Genomic DNA, 8,001 nt, shown 5'->3' on the forward strand with positions numbered 1-8,001 from the left:
GCCCTTCAGTGAGCTGGTGAGAAAACCGAGGCCTGGCTGAGGGCAGGCCTTGGGATGGTCAGAGATCCACTCCATGGAAGGAGGAGAGGTCAGAGAGGTCACAGCCATTGTGCACATCACGTGTTCGACAGAGACCCCGCCGTTGAGTGGGGCCAGTGGGCGGGGGGAGGGAGGCCAAAGGGGGGAAGGCCCTTGCGTGAGGGCGAGGAGTGAAGGTAGGACCCAGGCCTGTGGTTGGAGCCGGTCGGAGACTCACCACCGTTGAGATCGCCGGGGATCGGTTGGAGCAGCTGAGTCGGCCAATGGGGAGCGAGAAACGAGGGTCCAGTTGGAGGGACTTGGCAGCAGGGAGGTCGATATGGAAGGTGAGTCTTTAATAAGGTCTTTAAAAAAGGAGACAAGTCCGACTGCAGCAACTACAGAGGAATCTCCCTGCTGTCGGCCACTGGGAAAGTCATCGCAAGAATCCTCCTCAACCGTCTCCTCCCTGTGGCTGAAGAGCTCCTCCCAGAGTCGCAGTGCGGATTCCGTCCACTAAGGGGCACAACGGACATGATCTTCACCGCGCGACAACTACAAGAGAAATATAGGTAACAGCACCAACCCTTGTACATGGCCTTCTTTGACCTCAGAAAGGTCTTTGACATTGTTAACCGCGAGGGACTATGGAGCGTCCTCCTCCGTTTCGGCTGCCCCCCAAAAGTTTGTCGCCATCCTCCGCCTGCTCCACGATGACATGCAGGCTGTGATCCTTACCAATGGATCCACCACAGACCCAATCCATGTCCGGACCGGGGTCAAGCAGGGCTGCGTCATCGCGACAACCCTCTTCTCGATCTTCCTCGCTGCAATGCTCCACCTTACGCTCAACAAGCTCCCCGCTGGAGTGGAACTAAACTATAGAACCAATGGGAATCTGTTCAACCTTCGTCGCCTCTAGGCTAGATCCACAACCGTCCCATCCTCTGTCATCGAACTACAGAACACGGACGATGCTTGTGTCTGCGCACATTCAGAGGTTGAACTCCAAGTCATCGTCAACATCTTCACCGAGGCGTACGAAAGCACGGGCCTTACACTAAACATCCGTAAGACAAAGGTCCTCCCACCAACCTGACTCCACCGCACAGCACTGTCCCCTGGTCATCAAGATCCACGGTGCGGCCCTGGACAACGTGGACCACTTTCCATACCTCGGGAGCAAGGGCAGACATCACCGACGAGGTTCAACACCACCTCCAGTGTGCCAGTGCAGCCTTCGGCCGCCTAAGGAAGAGACTGTTCGAAGACCAGGACCTCAAATCCACCACCAAGCTCATGGTCTACAGGGCTGTAGTAATACCCACCCTCCTGTATGGCTCAGAGACATGGACCATATACATTAGACACCTCAAATCGCTGGAGAAGTACCACCAACGATGTCTCTACAAGATCCTACAAATACCCTGGGAGGACAGACGCACCAACATCAGTGTTCTCGATCAGGCCAACATCCCCAGCACTGACCACATCGACCACATGCCCGACACAAGACTCCCAAAACAAGTGCTCTACTCGGAACTCCTACACGGCAAGCGAGCCCCGGGTGGGCTTCAAGGACACCCTCAAAGCCTCCCTGATAAAGTGCAACATCCCCACTGACACCTGGGAGTCCCTGGCCAAAGACCGCCCTAAGTGGAGGAAGTGCATCCGGGAGGGCGCTGAGCACCTCGAGTCTCGTCGCCGAGAGCATGCAGAAATCAAGCGCAGGCAGCGGAAGGAGCGTGCGGCAAACCAGTCCCACCCTCCCCTTCCCTCAACCACTGTCTGTCCCACCTGTGACAGAGACTGTAATTCCCGTATTGGACTGTTCAGCCACCTGAGAACTCACTCAGAGTGGAAGCAAGTCTTCCTCGATTTCGAGGGACTGCCTACGATGATAATTTCATGTTTGTGTTCTCATCTCCCTTGCTAGCTGAGCATCTGTTTTCCTGATGCCTATTTGTGGAGTGCCTTGGGACATGTATTTACATTACAGACACTATATAAATAAAGTTGTTGTTGTTGTCATGCAGGATCTGCTTTGCAAATATTCCCAGTGAAAGAATGAGCTGGGTAATAATGTTTTCTTGCTGTGATCAATGTTTATCCACTGAACCGCTGCTGAAGTCCTCATCCCTGCCTTTCTACCTCCAGACTTGACCATTCCAACGCACTCCTGGCCAACCTCCCATGTTTCCACCCGACGTAAACTAGAGGTGATCCAAAACTCGGCTGCCCCGTGTCCTAACTCGCACCAAGTCCCGCTCACCCATCGCCCCCTGTGCTCGCTGCCCCGTGTCCTAACTCGCACCGAGTCCCGCTCACCCATCACCCTCTGTGCCCCGTGTCCTAACTCGCACCGAGTCCCACTCACCCATCACCCCCTGTGCTCGCTGCCCTGTGTCCTAACTTGTACCAAATCCCGCTCACCTAACACCCCCTGTGCTCGCTGCCCGTGTCCTAACTCGCACCGAGTCCCGCTCACCCATCAACCCCTATGCCCCATGTCCTAACTCGCACCCAGTCCCGCTCACCCATCACCCCCTGTGCTTGCTGCCTCGTGTCCTAACTCGCACCAGTCCCGCTCACCCATCACCCACTGTGCTCGCTGCCCCGTGTCCTAACTCGCACCAAATCCCGCTCACCCATCACCCCCTGTGCCCCGTGTCCTAACTCGCACCCAGTCCCGCTCACCCATCATCCCCTGTGCTTGCTGACCTACATTGGCTCCCAGTTAAGCAATGCCTCGATTTAAAAATTCTTATCCTTGTTTTCAAATCCCTCCCTCGCCTCGCCCCTCCCTATCTCTGTAATCTCCTTCAGCCCCACAACCCCCCTTCCTCTAATTCTGGCCTCTCGAGCATCCCTGATTTCAATCGCTCCACCATCGGTGGCCGTGCCTTCAGCTGCCTGGGCCCCAAGCTCTGGAACTCCCTCCCTAAACCTCTCTACCTCTCTCTCCTCCTTTAAGACGCTCCTTAAAACTGACCTCTTTGACCAAGCGTTTGGCCACCTGCCCTAATTTCTCCTGCTGTGCCCCGGTGTCAAATTTTGTTTGATAACAATCCTGTGCAGTGCTTTGGGACGTTTTAATATGTTAAAGGTGCTATAAGAATAAGGAGCAGGAGTCGGCCATTCGGCCCCTCGAGCCTGCTCCGCCATTCAATGAGATCATGGCTGATCTCCGACCTCAACTCCACTTTCCTGCACTATCCCCACATCCCTCGATTCTCTTTATATATAAATACAAGTTTTTGTTGTTGTTGAACTTCTCACAATATAGAAGCTCGTAGCCATCGCTGGTAATATTTGTTTACTGGTAATATTTTTCACATTTAAAATAAACTAGTTACTCAACATGCGGCAATACTGACCTTAGATTGATGTTAATACATTTTACCAGCAATGCCTTGCTCCCTAATATTTTAAAGGCAAAGTAAAGCCCGTGGGGAGGTGAATCATTCTATTACATTGCTCACTGTTATTTCCATTGAATTCTCCGCTACTTCTTATTCAATTACTCAATATTTTTACTCACATTTGTAGGGGCAAGCCAGTACATTATTGTTCCTGTAAAATATTATGAGTAAATAATGTAATTGAGGACTCCCAATTCTTGTGTAAAATTCATCCCAAGACATTAGTTTCACATAATAGAGCTTGAAATTTCTTTTGGTATCGATGTTGGCACAGGCACGATGGGCTGAATGGCCTTCTGTGTTGTACCATTCTTTGATTCTTGGATTCCCAGGGAATCAAGGGATATGGAGATTGGGCAGGAAAGTGGAGTTAGAAACTTAGAAAGATAGAAACATAGAAATTTACAGCGCAGAAGGAGACCATTTCGGCCCATCGTGTCTGCACCGGCCGACAAAGAGCCGCACGGCCCTCGGTCAGCAGTCCTGAAGGTTACATATAAACCTCTGGTCAATGACGGAAAGGCAAAGAGCACCCAGCCCAACCAGTCCGCCTCACACAACTGCGACACCCCTTACACTGAAACATTCTACACTCCACCCCAACCGGAGTCATGTGATCTCCTGGAAGAGGCAAAAACCAGATAAAAACCCAGGCCAATTTATGGAGAAAAAGATCTGGGAAAATTCCTCTCCGACCCATCCAGGCGATCGACACTAGTCCAGGAGATCACCCTGGCCGTATTCTATTCCCTGCAGTACTTACCATTATATCTGCTCCGTCTAACAAAAGGTCATCCAGTCTAATCCCAATTACCAGCTCTAGGTCTGTAACCCTGCAGGTTACTGCACTTTAAGTGCCCATCCAACCATCTCTTAAAAGTGGTGAGGGTTTCTGCATCCACCACTCTTCCAGATCCCCACAACCCTCTGCGTAAAGAAGCCCCCCCTCAAATCCCCTCTAAACCTTCCACCAACCACCTTAAAACTATGCCCCTCTGTAATAGACCCCTCCACCAATGGAAATAGACCCTTACTATCCACTATGTCCAGGCCCTCAATATTTTGTACACCTTAATGTGGTCTCCTCTCAACCTCCTCTGTTCCAATGAAAACAAACCCAGCCTATCCAATCTATTCTCATAACTAAGATTCTCCATTCCAGACAGCATCCTAGTAAATCTCCTCTGTACCCTCTCGAGTGCAATCACGTCCTTCCTATAATACGGCGACCAGAACTGCACGCAATACTCCAGCTGTGGCCTAACCAAAGTATTATACAATTTAAGCATAACCTCCCTGCTATGCCTCGGCCAATAAAGGCAAGCATTCCGTATGCCTTCTTAACCACCTTATCTACCAGGCCTGCTACTTTCAGGGATCTGTGGACAAGCACTCCAAGGTCCCTTTGTTCATCTACACTATTAAGTGGCCTACCGCTTAATGTGTATACCTTTTCCTTATTAGCCCTCCCAAAGTGCATCACCTCACACTTCTCTAAATTAAATTCCATTTGCCACTGCTCTGCCCACCTGACCAGTAGATTGATATCCTCCTGCAGCCCATGACTTTCCTCTTCATTATCAACCACACAGCCAATTTTAGTGTCGTCTGCAAACTTCTTAATCATACTCCCTATATTCAAATCTAAATCGTTGATATATACCACAAAAAGCAAGGGACCCAGTACTGAGCCCTGCGGAACCCCACTGGAAATATCCTTCCAGTCACAAAAACATCCATCAATCATTACACTTTGCTTCCTACCTCCAAGCCAATTTTGCATCCAACTTGACATTTTGCCCTGTATCCCATGGGCTTTAACCTTCATAACCAGTCTACCATGTGGGACCTTATCAAAAGCTTTGCTAAAGTCCATATATACTACATCATACACACTACCCTCATCGACCCTCTTGGTTACCTCCTCAAAAAATTCAATCAGGTTAGTCAGACACGATCTTCTCTGAACAATCTTCACGATCACATGCTGACTGTCCCTAATTAATCCTTGCCTTTCCACATGCAGATTTATCCTGTCTTTCAGGATTTTTCCAATAATTTTCCCACCACTGAGGTTAGGCTGACAGGCCTGTAATTACTCAGCCTATTCCTTTCTCCCTTCTTAAACAAGGGTACTACATTAGCAGTCCTTCAATCCTCCGGCACCATGCCCAGATCCAAAAAAGGACTGGAAAATGATGGTCAAGGCCTCTGCTATTTCCTCTTTTACTTTGCTCAACAGTTTGGGATACATTCCATTTGGACCTGGGGACTTATTCACTTTCAAAGCTGCTAAACCCCTTAATACTTCCTCTGTCACTATATTTATTTCATCCAGAATATCACACTCCTCCTCGATAGCAGTATCTGCATTGCCCCTTTCCTTTGTGAAAACAGATGCAAAGTGTTCGTTAAGAACCCTCCCATCATCTTCCGCCTCCACACAAAGATTACCCTCATGGTCTCTAATTGGCCCTACCCTTTCTTTAGTTATCCTCTTGCTCTTAATATATTTATAGACCATCTTAGGGTTTTCCTTAATTTTACTGGCCAAGAATTTCTCGTGCTCTCTTTTAGCATTCCTAATATCCTTTTTAATTTTGCCTCTTAACTTTCTATAGATTCTATACTATTTAGCTGTTGATATATGACATAAGTGTCCCTTTTTTTCTTAATCCTCCCCTGTAAGTCCCTAGACATCCAGGGGACTCTAGAATTATTTTTCCCAGCCTTTTTCTTTAAGGGCACATGTTTGGCCTGAGCCTTCCGGATCTCCTCCTTGAATGCCTCCCACTGTTCCGACACTGATTTACCCACAAGTAGCTGTTTCCAGTCCACTGTGGCCAAATCACTCCTTAACTTAACAAAATTAGCTTTTCCCCAATTCGGAACTTTTATTCCAGGCCTATTCTTGTCTTTATCCATAACCAACTTGAATCTGACTAAATTATGGTCACTGGCAGCCAAGTGCTCTCCCACTAATACCCCTTCAACCTGCCCAGCTTCATTCCCCAAAACTAAATCCAAGACCGCCCCCTCTCGTGTTGGGCTTGCTACATACTGACTAAAAAAGTTCTCTTGAATGCATTTCAAGAATTCCGCACCCTCTATACCCTTCACACTAAATTTGTCCCAATCAATATTTGGATAGTTAAAATCCCCTACTATTATTACCCTATGGTTTTTGGACTTCACAGCAATTTGCCGACATATTTGCTCCTCTATCTCCCTGCCACTGTTTGGGGGTCTATAATACACGCCCAGCAGTGTGATTACCCCTTGTTTATTGTTCAATTCGACCCATATGGCCTCGTTTGATGATCCCTCTAACGTATCATCCCTCCTCATCGCTGTAATAGTTTCTTTAATCAATACCGTGACCACCCCCCCCACCCCACCCCCCACTTTTGCCCCCCTCTCTATCTTGTTTAAAAATTGATGTAAAAGGTCAGCCATGATCTTATTGAATGGCAGAGCAGGCTCGAGGGGCCGAATGGCCGACTCCTGCTCCTAGTTCTCATGTTCTGATGATTTAATCTTTCACAAAGGATGTCCCAGAGTACTTTACAGCCAGTGAATTACTTTTGAAATGTAGTTAGTTATGCAGCTGTCAATTCTCAAACAGCAATAAGATGAATGACCAGTTACGATTTTGTGGAGTTGGTTGAAGGATAAATCATAGAATTATAGAACGGTTACAGCACAGAAGGAGGCCATTCGGCCCATCGAGCCCGTGCCGGTTCTCTGCAAGAGCCCCTCAGCCAGTCCCACTCCCCCACCCTTTCCCCGTAGCCCTGAAAATTGTTTTTCCTTCAGGTACTTATCCAATTCCCTTTTGAAAGCCACGATTGAGTCTGCCTCCACCACCCTCTCAGGCAGTGCATTCCAGATCCTAACCACTCGCTGCGTAAAAACGTTTTTCCTTGTGTCGCCTTTGGTTCTTCTGCCAATCGCCTTAAATCAGTGTCCTCTGGTTCTTGACCCTTCCACCAATGGGAACAGTTTCTCTCTCTCTACTCTGTCCAGATCCCTCATGATTTTGAACACCTCGATCAAATCTCCTCTCAACCTTCTCTGCTCCAAGGGGAACAACCCCAGCTTCTCCAGTCTATCCACGTCACTGAAGTTCCTCGTTTGGCTAACAAAGGGAATTAGATATGGCCCTGACAGCCAAAGGGATCAAGGGGTATGGAGAGAAAGCTGGAAAGGGGTACTGAGGTTGAATGATCAGTCATGATCTTATTGAATGGCTGTGCAGGCTCGAAGGGTCGAATGGCCTGCTCCTGCACCTAATTTCTATGTTTCTATCCCTGGAACCATCCTTGTAAATCTTTTCTGTACCCTCTCTAAGGCCTTCACATCCTTCCTAAAGTGTGGTGCCCAGAATTGGACACAATACTCTAGCTGAGGCCGAACCAGTGTTTTATAAAGGTTCATCATAACTTCCTTGCTTTTGTCCTCTGCGTCTCTATTTATGAAGCTTAGGATCCCATAAGATTATTTAACCGCTTTCTCAACCTGCCCTGCCATCTTCCATGATTTGTGCCCATATACCCCCAGG

This window comes from Pristiophorus japonicus, chromosome 18 (genome assembly GCF_044704955.1).
Source record: "Pristiophorus japonicus isolate sPriJap1 chromosome 18, sPriJap1.hap1, whole genome shotgun sequence".
In the NCBI taxonomy this organism is placed as follows: domain Eukaryota; kingdom Metazoa; phylum Chordata; class Chondrichthyes; family Pristiophoridae; genus Pristiophorus; species Pristiophorus japonicus.